Genomic DNA, 24,060 nt, shown 5'->3' with positions numbered 1-24,060 from the left:
CCTAGCTGCGTACAGACCGACTGTCCGTTTTCGTGTCTCAATCCGAACTGTATTCTTTGGTGTCTCCACCATCACTCTCCTCTGTGCCCGTCCACGGCCGCGTTTCCCGTCCGCCGAATATCCTCGTTCGACTAACTAGGGCGGTTCCCTTTCCTAAAGCCATCAATATGATGGGCTACAGCTTCTTCTACATTATTTTACAATTTAACATATTCACATTATTAAAGCTTAGCCACTTTCACGTTCTCAATAAAGTAACAACAATATTACATAATAGTCGTTAAATTATTTTACATAAAACTACTACAATATCCTTCTTAAGTTTGCATGTCACGGCCAGTAGCCTTGCACCAATGTGCTTTCTTATGAATAAATAAAGAACGAAAGTAACTATAGACTTAAACTTTACAGCAAATATTCTATTGCCTAATCCTTCAATGGGGTGTCATGCAATCATCGTCCACTGTGTTGGGAAATGATGATCTGCCGGATGGAGTGGCCGTGCGGTTCTAGGCGCTACAGTCTGGATCCGAGCCACCGCTACGGTCGCAGGTTCGATTCCTGACTTGGGCATGGGGGTGTGTGATGTCCTTAGGTTAGTTAGGCGACTGATGACCTCAGACGTTTAGTTGCATTGCGCTCAGAGCCATTTTGAAATGATGTTCTGATGCTTAACTGAAAATACTGATAATTAAAATATTCTGTATATTTTAAACAAATTAAGTTACAGGATTGATAATTACCATATTTGTCATTTTAATGATGCGTCTCTATATGAAATGTCGGTCATTAAGATCGACCAAAGCGTTCAGATCTTAGCCTTCAGGTCTTTGTTACAAAACTTGTTAATTTCTCTTTCACAGTAAATCCTAAACAGCTATAGATATGATCAATATTCACTTTTTCTTGGTATCACCATGAAACTTTATGGAGGATAACGGATTAAAGTTACTGTCGCTTCGTTTCCTGCATTATTAGTGAATTAAATAATTTTCGTAGTTGTTTCCCTTTAAGGCCGATCATAGGTCCGCCACATTTAACACTGCTACAACTCCTTGGCCACAAACAACTTCTACTGGGTTTCCCTATGACGTAGGGTCTCATCTGTCTCACTTGCACGCTATAGCGCTTAGGCCTCAATAGACAATAGACGCCTGTGGGTTTCCCCATCCCGTGGTGAATCTACGCTCTTTGTGGCACACATGGTTCTGGACTACAGGGTTCGTTTAACTGTCCTTGTAGGCTGATTCTTTCGGCCTTATATTTAAATGAGAGCGCAATACTCGTTAAGTCCCACGTTTTAGAGTGATGAGCTGTGGTGGAAGGGTTTAGGGTGCTTATCGGAATCACGCTATATAGTGGACGTGTATGGATTTCCCGCTGACAGTGAGCGAAAGAAAAAACACAGTTTTAAACATGGCTGTCTCTCAGCAACAGTATCTAAGTTCCAACATAGGAATCATACAGCCAACAGGTAGAATATGACTGTTTGGGACACTGACCTAGGTTGAGACATCTCTTACGATGTCTTTATCAGAATGAAATTTTAAGAAACAGTAAAGTTACACTGCGAGAAAAAACTGGTCGAAGTTTCTAGCAGATATGCTCACGTCAGAAATTAAAATCAAACATGTTCAAGGTCAGGGCACGTATGCCTTGCTTGGAACAATATCAGACTGATATCAGTGTGATGTTGTTCCTAAAAAGGCATACATTCCAAAGCCTTGAACCAGAATAATTATAATTTTTGGTTTGAGCATATCTGCTCAAAATTTTGGCCATTGCTTTCTCACAGTGTAGATTACCGGTTTCTTAAAATTTCATTCTGATGAAGACATGCTTAGAGACTTCAAAATCCAGATCATTGAACCAAATTGTTCTTTGCAACCGGTTGGGTGTGTGACACGTATGTTGAAAAAAAAAAGAAATGTTATCTTAGCTAGTATTTGTCATCAAACTTTCTTACAGGCAAAATATAACACGTGTGCTCTTAACGAGTCAAAATCGAGAGATGTTAAGGTAGTTTCCAGAGTACCCTGTGGAACTGCGATAAGGCCTTTACTGTTTACAGTGTAAGCAAATAATTTAACCGGGGGATCGGAAGCTCTTTAAGACTGTTGGCAGATAATGCGAGTGTCTGTAACAAAGCAGCAACGCCGGCAGACAAATCGATTTTCCGAATGACCTAATGGGAGCTTATGAAAGGTGCAGGCTCTGGTAGTTGACACTGAAGGTAAATATGTGCAACATACTGTGTTTGCATCGGAAAAGAAATATAGTACTCTACAGCTGCATTGTCGATGGCAAACTGATGGAAACTGTGTCTACCGTAAAATATGTAGAAGCAACTATCCAGAGTGATCAAATAATAGGAGAAGCAGATGCCAGATTGTGATACATAGCGAGAATCTAAAAGAATTCATCCATATAAGAAGATGCTCATAGAGCGCTTTTTCGGTCGTTTCTTGAGTATTGTTCATCTATATGAAATTCTTACCAGATAGGATTGATAGAAGAAATAGAGAAAACCCAACAAAGAGAGGCGCGTTTTGTCACGGGATCGTTTAGTCAGAGAGAGAGAGCGTTGCAGAAATGCTCAATAAACACCGGTGACAGAAGTTAGACGAGAGGCGTTGTGCATCATGGAGTGGCTTACTTTTGATATTGCGAGAGTGCTCTTTGCGGGAAGAGCAGGCCAACGTACTACTTCCTTCCACAAACCCCTAGCAAAATTACCACGACAAGAAAATTCGGGAAATAAGAACCAAGAGAGAGGCTTATCGACAATCAGTCTTTCCACTCGGTATTCGCTAGTACAGAGAGCGATCAGATAGTCGTACCTTCGGCCACACAGTTAGGTTGCTAGCGGAGTATGATGTACTCGTAGATATAGACGATGATGCTACATTAATTTTATTTGTTGCGTCGACTGTGAACTTTCTGTTGGCTCTTCCTTATGCGGTAGACGCAATTCCAGATCTAAAATGCTGTAGCGCAGAATAATCTAACTCTACGGAATTGCGTTCCAAGTCATTTACGTTTCAGTGCACGTTTTCTTAAAATATAGGTGCGCCTGCTACCAACTATGCCATTCAGGGATTGGTTCCCTTTCGTTGCATTGTGATAATTAAACCGTGCGACATTGAATATTTGAATCTACAAGGGAATTTCAGCTATTACAAAACATCCTAACAGATCAAACCTATGTGGGGAATCTGGAAGGAGAGAGATAATGTCAGAAGAAAAGTTATGCTGACGAGTTGTGAGTTGTGCATGGATCGATACAGGGAAGAGCGTTGCCCACGGAAGGGAAGTTTCTGCGCTAGACTACCTATTGGGCGCAGAGTTTTAAGAACTCAGGAAGTTTTAAGACAGGAAAAACTCAGTTGGAACAGAAGTATACATTCTGGAAACATCCTTTGTACCACGACTGTTTTTCCCATAAGGTACGTGAGAGAACTTCTGCATAGTTTGGAGAGCAGATACTGGTACTGATTCAGGTTAGGGGTTGGCCTAGAGGCGTGCCACAATACCTCAGTAGGTAAGAACATTTCCCGCAGAGGTTAATGTTCCGTCTTCGAATCTTAATTCGGAGAAACGTTTTCTTGCATGAATGTCGATGTTATTTTGCTCCACTATTAGATAAACGAACACCAAATCACGTTATAATGCAAGCTGCTAGGATTTTCTTCTTTGCTTCCTTCTACTAATTACGACAACCACAACGAATTCCCGGTAGCCCATTAGTGAAGTCAGTAATATTTGCAAGTCAAATTTGTGTACCAAACGTTTTACAGTTGTGCTATAATCTTTCGTTATTCGGTCTAGGGCGGTTATGCATGTAAACCCAAATGGTGCTTCATTTAATTCAACCATTTTCCAAGCTTGAAGGAATTTTTCAGTACTAATGTCAAAACAATAAACTCTTGTGCTACATTTGTTCTACCGAAAATTGTTATTTGGTATTCGCGATAATATTATGAAGAAATGAATCAATTTTTACGTATTTTAAATACAACTACATTTTCATTCATTCCTCATACCGTTACTTGTGATTTATACTCTACTGAGAAGACACTATGAGTAAAAAGTTGCTACATTGGCCGGTATTCATTAACTGGACTCCATTTTCGATTGCTTGCGCCTCCATCAAGGAATAGGTAGTCATGATGCGTTAATGCAGCCTATTTTAGTTTAAATCAAAGGGAAAGGGAAAAATATGCAGATATAAATTTAACATTATAGCGCATGCTACCAACTATAAATGGTCCCTTCTGTGGCTTTTAAACTCATTCGCTAATTCACACAGTCCACTGCAGTAGGCAATCGTTATTGGTGTGCTGCGGCCACATTTTTCCCCTTTTAATTTATCAGTCTTCTGACTGGTTTGATGCGGACCGCCACGATTTCGTCTTCTGTGCCAATCTCTTCATCTCAGAGTAGCATTTCAACCTACGTCTTCAATTATTTGGGTCCATGTGTTCATATCTCTGACCTCCTCCACAGTTTTTGTCCTCTACAGCTTGCTTTAGTACTATGGAAGTCATTCCCTGATGTCTTAACGGATGACCTATCATCCTGTCCGTTCTCCTTGTCAGTGTTCCCCACATATTCCTTTGCACTCTCATTCCTTACCTTAATTTTCAACATTCGTCTGTAACACCACATATGAAATGCTTCGATTCTACTCTGTTCCGATTTTTCCACAGTCCACGTTACAACTACCATGCATTACTGTGTTCCAAACGTTCATTCTCAGAAATTTCTTCCACAAATTGAGGATTTTGTTTGATACTATTAGACTTCCCTTGGTGATGAATAACGTTTTTGTCAGTGCTAGTCTGCTTTTGATGTCCTCCTCTCTCCGTCCGTCATGGGTCATTTTGTTGCCTAGGAAGCAGAATCCCCTAACTTCTTCTACTTTCTTGCCATCAGTCCTGATGTTAAGTTTCTCGCTGATCCGTGCTACTTTTTTCGGTTTACTCTCAGTCCTTACTTTATATTCATTAGACTCTTCATTCCGTCAGCAGATTATACAGTTCTTCTTCACTTTCACTCAGGACAGCAATGTCATCAACGAATTGTATCGCTGAGATCCTTTCACCTTGAATTCCAATCCCACTCCTGAAACTTTCTTTAATTCTATCACTGCTTCTTCGGTGTACAGGTTGTACAGTTGGGCGAAAGATTACACACACGTCTTACACCCTTTTTAATCCACACTCTTATTATACCTCATGGCTCTTGTACATATTGTATATTACATGTCTGTCCCCATAGCTTTCACCTGTTTTTCTCGGAATTACGAACACGTTGTACCATTTTAAACTGTTCATCGCTTTTTTCAGATCGACAGATCCTATGAACTTGCTCCATTACTGACAGAATAGGTCAGAGCAGTGATAATTTAAACTGTCCACTTCAGTGAAAATCGTGTATCACAGGGTTAAAGAGGTGAACCTGATTCAATTTGTACTATCTTCGTAACTGCTCAGTCACTATCAGCTCCTACTTCTCCGTCATTTTACAGCTGTTCCACATGACAGTGTTTCGAATAACTTAACAGGCACTTCTTTCGAGTAATAGCATTTTGTCTGTGGATAGAAGGCTTAATTTAGTTTTTATGACAGTACAGACTTTTATAATGTAACAATGGAACTGGGGTTCTATGTGTTTTAGGTGAACTAGTCTCACTTACAAAAACGTCCTAGATAAACCACCAATAATTTAAAATAACTATTTATTGTGTATTTGAGTATTTCGTGCAAACAAGAGCACTTCCACTACCTCACATGCTGTACTTTTATTTTCAGTGTCGTGGTGTGGATTTTAATACTATTTACCCAGATAGTTTCAGTATTTCCATGTATTCTATTACAGGGCGAACCACAACGCCACCGAGTGACTTTCAGAGCTTGTTCAGGGACATCGTAAAAGTATTTTGATACAAGAAAGAGACCGACGGCTAATGGCGCGGCGGCTCGCTAGAGAGTAACAGTCTCATTACGACATGATCCGTTTCCACCTCAGTCGCGCCTGATTCTGTGAAAATACTTTCAGAACAGTGAAGAAGAGTGTCCTATGCGATAACCAAAATGTACAACACACAACACAGCGTAATACAAGTATTCCCAGACAGATGTGAATACATCGTTATGTCGTTGCCGTCGGTGCGGCAACAGTTTGGAATAGCGTTCTTCTGTCGCTCGTGAATTGCCTTCAGTGCGCCCACACACGAGGTGAATATCTTCCAACTCTTTGTCAGTAAATCTATCCATAATAATTCCGACGACATCTGCACTATTGCTCACTGTTTTCAGTACAACACAGACACAAATCTGAGGTAAGAAGTATAAAGGAAGAAAATAGCTATGTAACGAGCCGACGGAAACTGTCAGCCCCTTGTACTAAATTATATAGAAGATATCCCTGAACAAACGTTTAAAGTTTGTTGGAGGATTTTGACTTCACCCTGTATAAACGATCTTGAGTATGTCCCATCTTATTATGGGAGTTTTCGTGAGCTTGTACACCAGATAGCGATGAACTGGCAGTGAAACATGAAATCGATTTAACTTGTTCTGTTCCTTGAAAGAAGGAATACCTGATGGTGACACGAAGATTGAGACGACATGCAAATATAGTAGTATTCATTAGCAGCTCTTGACTATTTAGCTTCAAATACTTCATACATGCGGGGCACCAACTGCTCCTAATTTACTCCATTGATCCATCTGCCTACAAAGATGATTACAATAAGGCCGTAGCATATTCAAAATAGACTGAAAATATCTTCAAGTAAGTTATTTTTGTGGTCGTCGAAATCGTTTTATGATACGTAGACACAGAGATGTTTTAGTTCTCGTTACTTTTCCTTTATTAATGTATGTTACTGTGTGACATTGAATGAAAACTTTTCACCCCGAATATCCTGGTAAAGTTAGCTCATGGCATATTGTGGCCTTGGTTATTCACTTGGTACTGTTACTTACTTCATGATGCGTAATCTGCCCTCTTAAACCATATGAAGGAGATTTCTTATTTTGAAACACGATTCAAGTTGAATCACTGGTATTGTTAAGAAAAAGAAACAGTTTTAAAACACTCTGGTAATATCCATAATGATTCATTCCATTTCACTCCCTGTAGTAAATGCAATAGAATTCTTAGGGAACAGTTAAGTGACTTCGACACTCTGGGTTGTGAAAGTAATGGAAAAACTTTACCGATCATTTGCAGTTCTACTGCCACTGCATAACTTAAGGATGTACTAATTTCTATATGGGTTGGTCCACTTAAAGGTTGCAGAGCAAATATCTCTGGAATTATAGTAGATATTGGAAACCGACTTTCATGCTTACGAATGTAAGGCAGAGGCTCATGAAAGTAAGTTCTAGAAAACGTTCTAAAACCTAAGAAAATATTATTTTCACCTCAATCTTGTGTTTCTTTTTTTAATAGACACCCCGTAATATTTCTTACGTAATTAACAATATAAAAAAATCACAAAAGAAATGCGTTGTTTGCATCGCAATACGTTAGTTCCGTATTGGCTCTTCATGACCAGTCTCTTAAAGTTCAGCTTAGTCTTCATCACTACTAAATTGTGAACCAATCTATATCTGCCTCTGCGTGCGCCTTACGGTTCAGCATTTGATTTCGGAATCTCTACCAGACCATGATCTAAACTAACCGAAATCTTACCGTATCTCGTGGCCTTTGCTAAGTATATCTCATCCTTTTGTGATTTTTGAGCAGAGTAAGGGCTATCACTAGCTAATACTTATTAGAGAACTCAATTAGTCTTTTTGCTATGTCACTCACAACACCTAGCCCTTTTTGTACCATAACCCTTTCTTCTACTCCTTCCCCGACAACCGCATTCCAGTCCTCCATTATTATTAGATTTCCATCTCCCTTTACATATAAATTCACCCGTTCAACATCCTCGTTTACTTTCTCTATCTCTATATCTTCAGCTTTTTGGTTTTTCTGTAACTGATAAATTTCACCTACTAGGGAAATTAAAATACCTTTTGTACTTATTTTTTTCTAAAATAGGTTTTACCAATTGGTGTAAAGATATATTAATTTATTGTTACACTATATCTCTCTCAGTATGAACATGTAAGGAATTTTAAGTGTTTTGATATTCCTCAGCGACTAAACTGCGATGATAATAACATCCCCAGGAGTTGCGTGTTAATGGCTTATGTAAACTACAGGTGCAATCACAGCTCTTGAGCTGATTTCATGTAAGACTCACACCAAAGATAATGCCTTGTATAAACTCATTCAAACACTGACGGTACGCTCTATGTCTATGATATCAAAACCACAGGCAGACATGAAACTTCCTGGCAGATTAAAACTGTGTGCCCGACCGAGACTCGAACTCGGGACCTTTGCCTTTCGCGGGCGAAAGGCAAAGGTCCCGAGTTCGAGTCTCGGTCGGGCACACAGTTTTAATCTGCCAGGAAGTTTCATATCAGCGCACACTCCGCTGCAGAGTGAAAATCTCATTCTGGGCACAGGCAGACACTTATTGTCACTTGTACCTTGGAATAACATTGTCCTTTACACTCAGTGTCTTATTATAATCCTCCCTTGTGTATTTAGTACCTTGATATAAAGCAGTCATTCCCAGTATGTTGGTTATAATTCTGTCCATTGACCTTAGTACAATTTTATAACAATGTCCTTTACAAACAGTACCTTGTGTCAGAACCTTCTCTACATACATGTAGCGAAAGTATCTCTTATATTTGGTTCACAGCTATAGCACCTTCACAGCCAATACCTTTGCACTGCACTGTCGTTTCCAATCTGATAATATAGAGGCTGCTGGGCCCAAACGTAGCTACATTTCGGTATTTTTAGTCATTATTTTCTAATTAATTACATTACACTTGCTCCCTTTTTCCATTCATTATGTCCTGTTTCCATGATAGATTTAATTTATCATATTTATGTGTGTTATACATACAGATACAGTCACAATTTTAAGCGTTTCACAGCCAAAATTAATATATAATTTATTTCAATATGGATAACGATACGATTTCTGCCACAAGCAGATAATTACCCTCTATTAGGGTACGCTGACATGGCGCTGCGCGACTAAACTGAACAATGAGGTGTTGAGTACCATGTGAGACACATGAATTTACTTTCTCTTCACGAATTATTTATTTCCTTTAAATCTAACTCTTTTTCATGGGAATGTTATGCCTAAAAATGACACAAAAGAGAAGCAAATCTGGAATTCAAGAAGGAGAAAGTTTGGTGTTAAGAAGCAAGTAATGAAGGGTTGCGAATTATAACTACTGTTGTTCAACTTGTATAACAACGAAAGAATGGAGAAAGTAAAGCAACATTTCGGGACAGGATTAAATGTATAAGGACAACACGTACGATAACGAAAATCTTGATATCTGTTGTTTAAAGAATTTGGAAGTCATACTGAAAGGTATACGCAGTAGACATATCACACAATGTCACTTAAGCATAATTAAAACAAAGACTTAACTTAAAACCGTGAACGAAAGGCTAGCGGAAGTAGTGAAGGAATCCGTCTGCTGGGAAAATAAGACTACACAGGGTGGATGAGGCAATGAGGGTATGAGTAGCTGACTGTTGCAGACGAAGAGAACTTATATCTTTGAGGAACTGTGGAAGAAATTCCTGAAAGCGTAAATCTGGCGAACAGTACTGTACGGAAGTGACACTGACACCACTGAAAATCCGTGGAAGTAGAATCTTTAAAAATTTTAGATCAGATGTTATTGCAGACTGATACAAATCGAGTGCCTAGATAGGACACGAAATGTAGACCTTATAAAAGAATCGGACAAAAGAGCAGTCAATGGAAAACCCTGACAGAAAGAACGGACAGTGCAGCTGGTTACTGCAACCAGAAATAGTGAACTTGGTGCTCTATGTAGCGGTGTACAGTGGAGAGGGTAAATAGCAGAAATTGTGGAATACAAGAACAAATTGTAGACGATGTTGGATGTAGTTACGATATAGAGATTACCTCGTGAAGAGTAATGGAGGGAGGGCAGAAGTTTGAAAATCGAAGATCTGAGAAAAAGTATCGTCCCCTGCGACTTGACTTGACATTATGCTATCTACATTATCAGGAAACACACATGTGGAGGTTTGGTAAGCATCTTCATTATCTCTACAGCTTTTGCAGTGATGCTATAACCTCACCTCTACTCTTCGCCTTTTGTTACGTTGAAAAGGGATTTATGAAGGTAGTACTGGTGACACTGCAGCAGTGCAGGGAATGAGAGAACGAGAGAGAGATAGATGTGGAGCAACATGGAGGGAGAGGCCAGCAGTGTTTGGAAGCCATCTGGAAGCACCTCACGCGCCTAACGAGATCCGCTATCAGCAGCCGGGCAGGTCGGGACACAGGATCGAGCCCCGTGGGAGGCTGGGGAAGACGGGCGACGCCTCTCCGCTACTGCAGGGGGACGCGCCGCGAATCCTTCATCCTGGTCGGTGCCTCCCGCACGCTGCGTCCGCTGCCGCTGCCGCCCCCCACCGGAAATGAAATCTGGCCGGGGCACGTGCGGCGGGTTGCCTACCCCTCTGCTCTCTGCTCCTCTCCAGCCAGTGAGACGCCCTGGGGGACTAATTTCGCGCGCCCCTCCCGTGCTCACACTTAAAGAGTCGCTGTAATCTCAAAACACATTCTCCATCTCCGGAACTGGGTTACCACACTTTACCAGTCCAATTTCGGCTCCAACTAGAAACGACCAGCTAAGTTCTGCTTCGAAGATTTTTCTTAACAGTTGGCCCGGTTGTGCGACACCTTTCCGCACTGGGAAAGCGAGACTGCGAGGAAATTGGATGTGCTGAATTCTGAAGTAAAGTTTAAGTTCTCAACCTTACGTGGTGAAATATTTATGCATTCACTTAAACTATTCGTATACATCTAAATGAAACAGCGACGTAATGATGCAATAAAACAATTGAATATCTCTTGTCCTACACAGTTGATCGCGAAAGTGTATGTTAATTGATTACAAGAAGAAAAGCCGGGGTTTAACAGCACATTTGCTTGGAGTCATAAGATAGAGAGAGGAGGTAAACAACGTCTTTGGAAAATCAGAAGACTCCCATAAATAAAATTTTTAAGGGCCTGGTTTAAATCTCTTAGATAAATGTCACAAGACTGTTAATAATCTCAGTAGTGAAGGTATATAAAAATGTTGCGAGCAAAAGATCGCAGCATATATGGAAGATAAATTGTAGTAAACAATCATGGGTATGAGAAAGCTTTATCTCCGTGTTATAACTATATCGTATCCTTGATTACTGGCATAATAAAAAGTGAAACAAATACTTGAATCTGGTAATGCGGTTACTAATTAAGCAAGCATCAAATCAGAATTAATCATGGTGTTGTATTTCATCCACTCCCTTGCCTTTCGTGTGCCGTCTTTGCTTGTTTGTGTATTTATCCATAGTGGATATATCATATCGTCGTAGTTTGAAACCATGATGCATATGAAAATGATCTCCACATGAAAAGTAGAAAATGATAACTAAACTGGACTTCGTGGAAAAGAATGCATAAGTTCCAATTTGTATGTACGTTATACTCAAACGACACGACAGGATGACAACAGTTGTGAGAGGCAATGAATCTGATCACAGCTAAAATTAAAATAAAAGCACCAAATCATAAAAATAATTTTCATTGGGATAAACAATTTAGCAGGTAAAGGGTAAGAAAAGAATATCATGATGAACGCCTTACTCTCGAAATCAGTAGCTCTCAGTTAACATTTAAATCATTTTTGTGTCTTATATTAGGAATAAATACTGTGAAGCCTGTTCATTGCTCAGAGTCATGATATGATCAGTTAGGAAACTAAAGGAGAAGCTAGACACTCACAAGTAAACCTACCAAAGGGAAAAGCAAATAATAAACGTACTTTTAGCAGCAAAGATTCTAAATAAAATCTGTTGAAAGAAGCCGAGCAATGACGGTAAGTTTTTAATACACAAAGCCAATCAGAAAATCCGTATATTGTTTCCACATTATTCCAAAGTTATCTGTATAAAGGTGAGAGTGCAATGATTTCGATTTCGTTAAAGATTGCGTTGTTCTTGTGGTTGTTGTGGTCTTCAGTCCAGAGACTGGTTTGATGCAGCCCTCCACTTTATCCTGCCCAAGCTTCCTCATCTCCCAGTAACTACTGCAACCGACATCATTCTGGACCTGTTTTGTGTACTCATCTCCTGGGGCCCGTCTACGGTTTTCAACCTCCACACTGCCCTCCAGTACTAAATTGGTGATCCTTTCATGCCTCACAACATGTCCTATCAACCGATTCCTTCCTCAAGTTGTGCCACAGATTCCTCTTGTCCCCAATTCTACTCAGTACTGCCTCACTAGATATATGATCTACCTATCCTATCTTCAGCATTATTCTGTAGCACCACATTTCGAAAGCTTCTATGGTCTTCCTGTCCAAACTATTTATCGTCCATGTTTCGCTTCCATACATGGCTACACTCCATACGAATACTTTCAGAAACGATTCCTGACACTTAAATCTGTACTCGATGTTAACAAATATCTCTTCTTCAGAAATACTTTCCTTACCATAGCCAGTCTACATTTTATATCCTCTCTACTTCGACTTTCATCAGTTATTTTGCTCCACAAATAGCAAAACTCTCTACTACTTTAAGTGTCTCATTTCCCAATCTAATTCCCTCAGTGTCACCTGATATAATTCGAACACATTCCATTATCCTCCTTTTGCTTTTGTTGATGTTCACCTTGTATCCTCCTTTCAAGACACTGTCCATTCCGCTCAACTGCTCTTCCAGGTCCTTCGACGTCTCTGAATGAATTATAATGTCACCGACAAATATCAAAGTTTTTATTTGTTCTGCACGGTTCTTTGTTTCTACTCCAAATTCTTTTTTTGTTTCCCTTATTGCCTGCTCAGTATACAGATTGAACAACATCGAGGATAGGCTCACTCCCTTTCCCACCACTGCTTCCCTTTCATGCCCCTCGCCTCTTATACCTGCCATCTGGTTTCTTTGCTTATTGTAAATAGATTTTCGCTCCCTGTATTTGAACCCTGCCACCTTCAGAATTTGAAAAAGAGTATTCCAGTCAAGAGTCATCTCTAAGTCTACAAATGTTAGAAACGTAGGTTTGCCTTCCCTCAATCTCCCTTCTAAGATGAGTCGTAGGGTCGGTTTTGCCTCGCGTGTGCCAATATTTTTACGAAATCCAAAGCAATGCTCCCCGAGGTCGGCTTCTACCAGTTTTTCCATTTTCTGTAAATAACTGGCGTTAGTGTTTTGCAACCATGAACTATTGAACTGATAGTTCAGTAATTTTCATACATGTCAACACCTGCTTTCTTTGGGATTAGACCGAGCGAGGTGGCGCAGTGGTTAGCACCCTGGACTCGCATTCGGGAGGACGACGGTTCAATCCCGTCTCCGGCCATCCTGATTTAGGTTTTCCGTGATTTCCCTAAATCGTTTCAGGCAAATGCCGGGATGGTTCCTTTGAAGGGGCACGGCCGATTTCCTTCCCAATCCTTTCCTAACCCGAGCTTGGGCTCCGTCTCTAATGACCTCTTTGTCGACGGGACGTTAAACACTAACAACCACCACCACCACTTTGGGATTAGATTGAGTACTATAATTAATCTTACAGGTCTGGCAGCTCTTATTTCTGTCACTGACGTAAACTTTCGAACATATTTCTGTTACTTTGATGGAAAGAAACCTTTGTAGGAAAGAAGACAAATGTAAATAAAATCTATCGAAAGAGGGAAAGCAATATGGCTATCTTTTTAATACAAAAAGCGTAGTCGGTAAATCCAAACCGCTGCAGAAATAACACCACTGGTCAGAATAACGTCAAATTGCAACAGGATATTACCGGAGAACGGGGAAAACGTATGACAGAAGAATAATAAATAGTAGTAATATGTAGCAATAGATGGCGTTGTAAGCATTATAATTTAATAGTGGTCGACTAAAAATGACAAATGAATTATACAGTAATACCGAAGGTGCACATTTGACGTTAAACAAACTATACTGCTTATTGTGCATGGGTGTAGAGGTGTGGTACTGCTAGTTACATAAGCTCGTCCACCACGGCAAGGTCATATCACATCGGACGGAAAAATCAGTTTCAATTGTTCTGAGGCCAAAACCGCATAAAAAGCATCACTCGCATTGGTTTTTGATTGTCCTAAGGCTAAAAACCGCATAAAAAGCAACAATCACATCTTTTTTTGACTGTCCTGAGGCCGAAAACCGCATGAAAAGCATCAATCATAACCAAATCGGATACTTAATTCCATGTGACTAGAGCTAAACATGTTCAGTATGACGTCCACCATTTTCTGCAACAAGGTGAAATCGAGATAAAGTATGTCCCACTACCGATCGAAGTGTTTCCGGGGTCACGTTCAGAATGTGTTGCGCAATGTGTGCCTTCAATGCAGCTAAATTTGCAAACGGAAAACTGAACAGAACATCTTTCACATAGCCCCACAGCCGGTAACCACACGGATTATGATCAGGTTATCGGGACGCCCATGTTGGAAGGAAATGGCGGCTGATAATTGTAGCATTTCCAAAACGGCGCTTCAGCTGCTGCATGACCGGATTTGCATTCAGAGGAGGTGCGCCATCTTGCTTAAAAATGAACCCATTCACACATCCACGCTGTTGGAGAGCTGGAATGACGTGGCTGCGCAAAAGACGCTCATAACGCTTATCTCTGACGGTACTGGCAACAGAATCGGCAGCACCTGTTTCTTCGTAAAAATATGGCCCTATGAGAAATTAAGCCGTAAACCTGCACCGCACAGTGACCTTTTCACGATGAAGTGGTAATGGTTGATTTGCATGTGGAATTAGCGTTACCCATATTCGGAAATTCTGTGTATTGATATATCCTGTAAGATGGAAGTGTGCTTAATCTGTCAACAAAATCTTTCACCGCCAATCATTATCCAATTCCACGCGAGCAAGAAATTCTAAAGTAAGGATCTCTCTTGCTGGCAGGTCAACAGCAAGCAACACGTGCACACGGGTAACCTTGAATGGATAACAAAGAATGATGATTCGTAGGATTTCACTCACCGCGCTCACGTGTATGTGCCATGTTGGGGAAATTCTCCGTTCACTAATCGTGTGCACACCAACACTCGTCTCCTCCCGCATTGCTGTGGCCACTGATTCCACTGACGTCGAATCAATTCGTTTCCTCCCTCTACCAGGTTGGACACTAAATAACCCGTGCTTTCGAATTCCCGAATCATTTTCTCCACACCCACGGCAGTCATCAGACTAACACCTGTTTTCAAACCCTTCAGTGTTCGGAACCTCTGCAGAGTGACGTGTGCACGATCATAATTCTTGTAATACAGCATCACAAGCAGAGTGTGATTCTGCTATGAGACAGTCATGGCAAACGTTGCAGACGCGAAAGGAGGAAAAGCCGTGTACCCGACGTGTTTGTACCAACATCAATGGGACGTACGCATGACAGTCGTTTTCATTTATTTATTCTGACACAAACAGCACCATCTATTTTTTTCTCCTTCCATACGTTTTCCACCATCTACGATAATATTCCGTTGCAATTAGATGTTATTCTGACCGGTGGTGTTATTTATACAGCGTTTTGAAAGTTTAACTTTAATTGTAATCAATATACACTCCTGGAAATGAAAAAAAGAACACATTGACACCGGTGTGTCAGACCCACCATACTTGCTCCGGACACTGCGAGAGGGCTGTACAAGCAATGATCACACGCACGGCACAGCGGACACACCAGGAACTGCGGTGTTGGCCGTCGAATGACGCTAGCTGCGCAGCATTTGTGCACCGCCGCCGTCAGTGTCAGCCAGTTTGCTGTGGCATACGGAGCTCCATCGCAGTCTTTAACACTGGTAGCATGCCGCGACAGGGTGGAAGTGAACCGTATGTGCAGTTGACGGACTTTGAGCGAGGGCGTATAGTGGGCATGCGGGAGGCCGGCTGGACGTACCGCCGAATTGTTCAACACGTGGGGCGTAAGGGCTCCACAGTACATCGGTGTTGTCGCCAGTGGTCGGTGGGAGGTGCACGTGCCCGTCGACCTGGGACCGGACCGCAGCGACGCACGGATGCACGCCAAGACCGTAGGATCCTACGCAGAGCCGTAGGGGACCGCACCGCTACTTCCGAGCAAATTAGGGACACTGTTGCTCCTGGGGTATCGGCGAGGACCATTCGCAACCGTCTCCATGAAGCTGGACTACGGTCCCGCTCACCGTTAGGCCGTCTTCCGCTCACGCCCCAACATCGTGCATCCCGCCTCCAGTGATGTCGCGAGAGGCGTGAATTGAGGGACGAATGGAGACGTGTCGTCTTCAGCGATGAGAGTCGCTTCTGCCTCGGTGCCGATGATGGTCGTATGCGTGTTTGGTGCCGTGCAGGTGAGCGCCACAATCAGGACTGCATACGACCGAGGCACACAGGGCCAACACCCGGCATCATGGTGTGGGGAGGGATCTCCTACACTGGCCGTACACCTCTGGTGATCGTCGAGGGGACACTGAATAGTGCACGGTAGATCCAAACCGTCATCGAACCCATCGTTCTACCATTCCTAGACCGGCAAGGGAACTTGCTGTTCCAACAGGACAATGCACGTCCTCATGTATCCCATGACACCCAACGTGCTCTAGAAGGTGTAAGTGAACTACCCTGGCCAGCAAGATCTCCGGATCTGTCCCCCATTGAGCATGTTTGGGACTGGATGAAGCGTCGTCTCATGCGGTCTGCACGTCCAGCACGAACGCTGGTCCCAGTGAGGTGCCAGGTGGAAATGGCGTGGCAAGCCGTTCCACAGGACTACATCCAGCATCTCTAAGATCGTCTCCATGGGAGAATAGCAGCCTGCATTGCTGCGAAAGGTGGATATACACTGTACTAGTGGCGATATTGTGCATGCTCTGTTGCCTGTGACTATGTGCCTGTGGTTCTGTCAGTGTGATCATGTGATGTATCTGACCCCAGGAATGTGTCTATAAAGTTTCCCCTTCCTGGTACAATGAATTCACGGTGTTCTTATTTCAATATCCAGGAGTGTAATTGCAGTGAAGTTGATATGCCTCGAGGAAAACGTTAGGGCGTACTGAGTACATTTCTCTGTGTCAGTGAAGAATTTTGGTAGTAGGAGGGAAAAAGTTGTCAGTTGCAGCGTTACACAACAGTTCTCTCCTAAACAATCATGTAACTGATGAAAACCATAAGTCTTGCTTGCAGGGTTTACCATCAATATTGTTTCAACTCGGGCCACAGATGCAAACGTACCCTTCCCTACTGCAGTCTGGCTATCAGTACTAACATTTCGGTAAACACGGATGACTTCATGATTTTAGTTGAATTTGTACTGACATACGCATTCATTATAATCATACCCCAAACCCCTAAAACAACCTCGTCATTTGTCATTTGTCAATCTTTGTGAGGGGTTTTAGAGTCCGTTTTCATTGTAATATATTGAATTAATTGTGATTCTTACTTAATTCCGTAGCAAACAACTTCCCTATTTATTAATTTGGAGGACAACGATTAATTGTGTCCACTTCACCTAATTCAAGTCCAAACGCTTCTGAAGTAGGGGAGGTACATTTATTTTTAAATAAGAAGTGGTGGTACCAAATAAGAATTAACTATGTGTGATACTTCCATTGACATGAGTTTATATTTGTGAAACTTGTGCCAATGGCTTTATTTTCTTTTTTTTTGTTACGATCAGTGAAATCTCGAGAAAAAAACATATTCATCTATATATACTTCAAAACATATGAGGATTAAAAAAGTAGTTAATGCAAAAGTGTGACCACAGTAACTCTTAGTGCCCTTCCATGGAAGGATTCAAAGAGAAAATATGTGTTCTTCTCAGAAACAAACTAATTATCGGTAAATGAGTAACATGTTTTAGACTGGAATTTTTTAATTATAATAACCAAAATGCATGGTAGAAAGCAATGTTCTTACTCACTGTAAGGAAACAGCGATTAACAACTAAATAAAAATTTTAGATTTATAATAACAACGTCTTCCCATGTTTTCGCAAATGTGCGCGAGACTTATGGGTGATAAATTTATATGGGAAAGCAGCTTCAGAAATTTCATAGGTTTGGTGTTGTTTAGAGGTTAGAACCATAGTGTGATGACCATAACAGTCTCTTCTTAGATAAAGATGAAATAAATCGTTACAGAGATTATGTTGACATCCAAACAATTTAGTGTTTGTGAGACGAGTCAGCACCCCGAAAAAGAAATTTCTACAATGTATACATAAATCAACGGATGCTCACTATCGTAAGAGAGAAGGAAATTCGTGTCACTGTGCAGCTATTATATCTTAAAACGTGTTCTCAGGCACGGTGCCAAGAGAATAATGGAGTTGACAGTCCTTAGGAGACCCTCACCACAACGCTTCTTTCTGCTGCCAATTTAAGGATAATAAAAGTCGTGCTCCTGGACGGGAAAGTACCAGTGTCAAAGTTTGAAAGAAATCAAAGGAATTCTAGGAGAGTCTGTTGTCTAAGCGCTGATTGCAATAAGGTGATATGCAGTTATCACGCAAACAATTATTTTTCAGAAAATAGTAATTTAAATACTGGGGCTGTAAGATCATTTTCCACATGTTCTGTGCATTTTGTGTGTAAAAAGGAGCAAAGCAGTTCCTGTTGGAAAGGTCCCGTGTGTAAGAAAGCACCTAGATTTCAATAATATATTCAGATTTGGTACGTTTAAAACACAACGAATAATGGAAGAGTGTCAGTTTCGTGCTGCACATGATAAGTGACGCGTCAAGTGAACAAGAAGGGCTTGGATAGGCACAGGTCGTGGTATTCTGAACGAAGCTTTCTGGCCACGTGCAACGGGTCATTTTAAGGGCTTGTTCGTGATATGTTGTTCACAATGGTCACTGCGAAAGCAGAACCGTCACATTTTGTCACATCTATCCACTGCAACGTTGCTTGCCCTTCAAAGGACTTTAAAGACCATTTCTTACCTTTTACATTTACGAATCTCATCTGCTATGTTCTACTGTATTCAGTTATTGTTTTCAAACTAAAATCCAAGTGACAAACATGGTTTTCCTTCTGAAGGGCACGTGGTAGATATATTATCATGGCAACTCTTCATTAATGCTCTGAATCGTAATGTCACAGCTTGTATCATCTTACTTTAACACTGTGTGAAGTTGTGCAACGTGTTTGCTATGAATTCTTACCAAGCTGTTTTGCATAGATCCATGGCCGAAAGAACAGATGCCATTGGTGGCCGTGCAGCTCTCTAGCAAGAAATTACAATTAAATCAATACCATTAGCTGCTGGCGGGCGTTGATACTGAAACGTTCCCTTAGAAAAATTAATGAATTACTGTGCTGATCAACCTCTTGCATTATTTGATTTTCAAACAGCTGAGCAGAACTGAACGTACTCAGACATTTCGCTCTTTACTTATTCTGATCAACACTAAACTGACACACAATATTTTTATCGCAACGCAATCTGACTTTGAAAAAAATCCTTACAAAAGAATGGCCCTGACTAACAATAACCTATACCTTTCATGAATCACGTACCTCACAAAAATCTTCGTTACTCGAACTACTGCAATACAGCGAGCGCCACTACTGCCAGCTAAATAAAAGAACCTAACTGCTGAAGGCACTAACTACTGGTAGGCATACATAGCAAATGAAAGATTTTGATAGTGAACAAACAATGTATTTATTTTGATAGAGAACAAACAATGTATTTACTTTAATAATGTTCCAAAGTGATCATATATATATATATATATATATATATATATATATATATATATATATATATATATATATATATATATATATACGTACAGATCGTGCTCCCTCAAAATTCTGCCATTTCTCTACCCACATCCACCACTGCTGGCGGCTCACCTCCAAGTGCGTAAAGCTATGCGCTGCTAACAGCCAACTGCCCATCACTACAACAGCGAATATTACAACAATGCTAACCAGCCACAGACTGCACACAGCACAGCCAGTGATTTTCATACAGAACGCTACGTGGTGTTACCAATATAAAAACCTAAACAGCCTACTTTCAATATAAATCAAAGGGAACATTGAAAATGTGTGCCGGTACGATAGCTGAGCGTGTTCGATCAGAGGGTTAGCTACCCTCTGCAATAAACAAAACTGAGTGAATGGATCAATAATGAACTTCCTCAGACGTTATGGGACGTCCGCCACGAACAATTTCAACAACCTATAACGAACAAATTGAGATTACGAAAAAAAGATGGATATAGCCTCTGCCACGTAAGCAAGAGATCCTGGGTTCGAGTCGAGGTCGGGCCACACATTTTCAACGGTCCCTGTTGATGCATAACCACGCCCGTCAGCAGCTAATGGTACTGATTTAATTGCAATTTCATGTGATCTTTGTCTTCAATCCGTGGCTCCCGCATTCTAAATTCGTAATATTGACGTACTTATTTGCATAGCGTATCCAATAGCTGCTCTAAGTATTTTGGAGGTGGAAAGAGCTCATGTAACCGGTTTTGTGCGTCCCATGATTCTGATTAGTCATTCTTTAGTTTACTCGTGTATTTGAGATTTGTGGGAAATTAATTTTTAAGTGTAACAAATGCTCTGTGAAAGTAGGGGTATGAGCGAATGATTTTTTTTAAGAATATGAACATGAGCTCTGAATGCTTTTGGTGGTTCCTTGTCAATCTATAAGAACTCATTGCCCTTTACGTATCCTGGTGGTGTCCAGATTTTGCAGTTAAAGTAATCTGTATTTCTCAGATTTGTTCTCAGTAATCACTCCTTCTGAAAGTTGTGGTTGAGTATTAAGTAACTGATAACAGGTAAAGTGTATCGGTATTGGGTATGTTTATTCACCACGTCAGTCTCCATTACGATTGAACCAAACAGCTTATCATTTTAGTAAACATGTTAAATGGCTGTATGCCCTCCGCTTTTTATTTGAAGATGGTTGCTCTTCGAGACACTGTGACACATTTTGCTGGAGGATGGAACTGGAGTGTTCATTGCAAGTAGCCGTGCAAACATGCATGCACCTCGCTACTCATTATTTCAGGTGGTAGTTTGTGGTAAGAGTGCTGCTGTTACAATAATGGCAGATGAGTGAAGTATCAACAGTATGTTGAAACAGGAATCAAATACATTTGGCTCATCCAATTTCCGTTTATGTACTGCGCTTCGATCATGGAAGATCTACTCAATAATTGGTTTCGTGATCGGATACAATTGAGTAGCTGCGTCATTATGAGGTTAACATTTTGTTAGAAGCATCGTTTATCTATCTCATGGATTGGGCAAGAAGGAGGTAAGACAGTTATCTGAATGGGATGAAGATTTTGACTTAGACATTTGTAAACTTCAGTGGGATTATGAGAAAGCACACTTGTGCACCCTGATTTATAAAATGCGGATGCGTGACCTTCATTTATGGAAAGAGTACTACTGAAATTTAACATCATTCTGTTTAAAACAAACAGCACGGAAGAGGCTACAATTTACAGTTTTCCATATCATTTCATGTCCATACCTGTGTCTATGTTTGTGAGCACGTGGAGCGCAAATTCCCTTTCCCGCCTTCCACCTCCCACCTCCCCTAAAGAAAAGCCTGCGCAAACCGAACTTGTAAAACGCCTATTCAAAGAGACACCAGTATTACGTCAGTACAATTTGAAGAAAGCCTAACTATGCACTGGGTAATGACTGGTATAAAGTGTAACTGGAGAGTGCCATTTGTCGGGGAATATATTTCGCCATCCCCCTCGTCACTCTACCCTCCGCCACACCTCCGGGTCTCTAGGCTAGCTCAGGCACAGGCGCACTTGCGTGGTCTATTACAGAGACGTTCCACATCCTTACGAGATATCGCGCTACTGACCTGTATAATGAGAAATTGATTACGTGACCTCTTGACTCTCAGCTGACGCCTTGAATTCGGGCCTGGGTCTCAGGAGCGTGCAGTCAGCTGAGCCAGCACGAGCGCACCCACCCCCCTGCGAGACGCGCCGCTGCCTGTTCTTTATGGATATTGCGGGAGAGTCCAGCAAGAGGAAACGGCTCATCCACGCCGTGCGTCGCCCCTACCCCAGTGTTTATCGGCGACCTGGCTTATCCCCCTGCACTAGCGGTGCTCGCGGGCCAACCTATTCTTTAAGGCCTCACCTAGCTAGCTGACTCTTAAGCATAGGGGGCTCCTCAGCTCCTTTATTATAACTGACGCAGAACACGTTAGCTTCTTCCGCTTCGTAGAGCAGTCGACTCAGTCTAAAAGAGGACGTCTTCCAGTAATGCCACTTTAACGCCTGTGCTGAATGTTACGGTAATGAAGGTGACCTCGCTCCACATAGTTGGTTCATTTCGAGTTCATAATTTTGACAAACGTCATCTGTAGCAGACTGGAATACAGACACGCTGCTTGACTGATCTTTCCCGTACATGCTGCGCTTGAAATATTCTGTGGTGTGGACTGTTATTTTCCTCATATTCTTTTCTTCCTGGAACCACTGGCAAACAGAACCCCACAGCAGAAGTCTACTTCGAGACGAAAGTTACAATAAGATTTATTCATGTTTAGGGCTTCGAACATTAACTGCGTGGGCTAAATTGTGATTTCGTTTTAGTTAAAGATTGAGTTGCTGTTGTGGTTGTTGTTGTTGTTGTGGTCGTCAGTCTAGAGACTGGTTGGATGCAGTCCTCCACACTACTCTATCCTGTGCTAGCTTCTTCCTCTCCCAGTACCTACTGCAACCTACATCCTTCTGAGTCTGCTTTGTGTATTCATCTCTTGGTCTCCGTCTACGGTTTTCAGCCTCAACGGTGCCCTCCAGTATCAAATTGGTGACCCTTTGATGCCTCAGAACATGTAGTACCAACCCATCCCTTATTCTAGTCATGCTGTGCCACAGATTCCTCTTTTCTCCAATTCTATTCAGTACCTCCTCACTAGTTACGTGATCTTTCCATCTACTCTCAGCATTCTTCTGTAGCACCATACTTCGAAATCTTCTATCCTCTTCTGGTCTAAACTAGTTATCGTCCATGTTTCACTTCCATACATGGCTACACTCCATACTGATACATCCAGAAGTGACTTTCTGACACTTAAATCTATACTCGATGTTAACAAATTTCTCTTCATCACAAACACTTTCTTTACCATAGCCAGTCTAAAATCTTCTCCACTTCGACCGTTCCTAACATACAAATTGCATTCTGAAGTTAAGAAAGATATCAGCTTTCCTTTTCCTTTGATATGGAAAATGTGTTCGTTTACAGTTAGATCATTATACTGTAATCTCTGTTTGACTGTACGTATTGTTATTTTAAGAATAAACTATATAACCATCATCTGAAATTGTTGAGGAGCTTCCTGGAATAAAATATTTTGAATTTAATGATAATAAATAATCCGATATTACGAACTGTCTCAAGAAAGTTCCCAGGTTAAGGAAACAGGCAAGGAGCAAACGGTGAGCAAAGTGTGCGGAATTGGAAGAACTTCGTAGTAGCAGTCTGTGGGCCACGTGGAGAAGCTTCACTCCGGATCCGAGTGGGTAACTAGTGTTGAAGTAGGAGCCGTTGTTTAATGAATTACGGTTACTGAGCTACCCACCCACATCTCTAATCTGAGGAAGGGGAGGGTTGATAAGTTCGTATTAATATACTTCTGCGTTAGCTAGTGCCGATGCATTGACATGGACCTCTTTGACACCACTCAGGACCACTCTTTTTCTGGTTCGGCGGTGTGTAGAAGACGCACATGTGCATGAGAGAGAGAAAGAGACAGAGAGAGAAAGGGAGAGAGATAAGAGAGAAGGGCTTGGGCGGTACGTTTGTGGGAGTCGGCCGGCCGTTACGACTACATGTGGATTGTCCAGCAAAGGGACGAGTGTTACGTGTTTAACAGCAACAGGCTTTCCACTTTGGGGATAGTTATCAG

The sequence above is a fragment of the Schistocerca gregaria genome, chromosome 5 (genome assembly GCF_023897955.1).
Source record: "Schistocerca gregaria isolate iqSchGreg1 chromosome 5, iqSchGreg1.2, whole genome shotgun sequence".
NCBI lineage: Eukaryota > Metazoa > Arthropoda > Insecta > Orthoptera > Acrididae > Schistocerca > Schistocerca gregaria.
The sequence above is the reverse complement of the archived record's forward strand: the minus strand, read 5'-3'. Positions refer to the sequence as shown.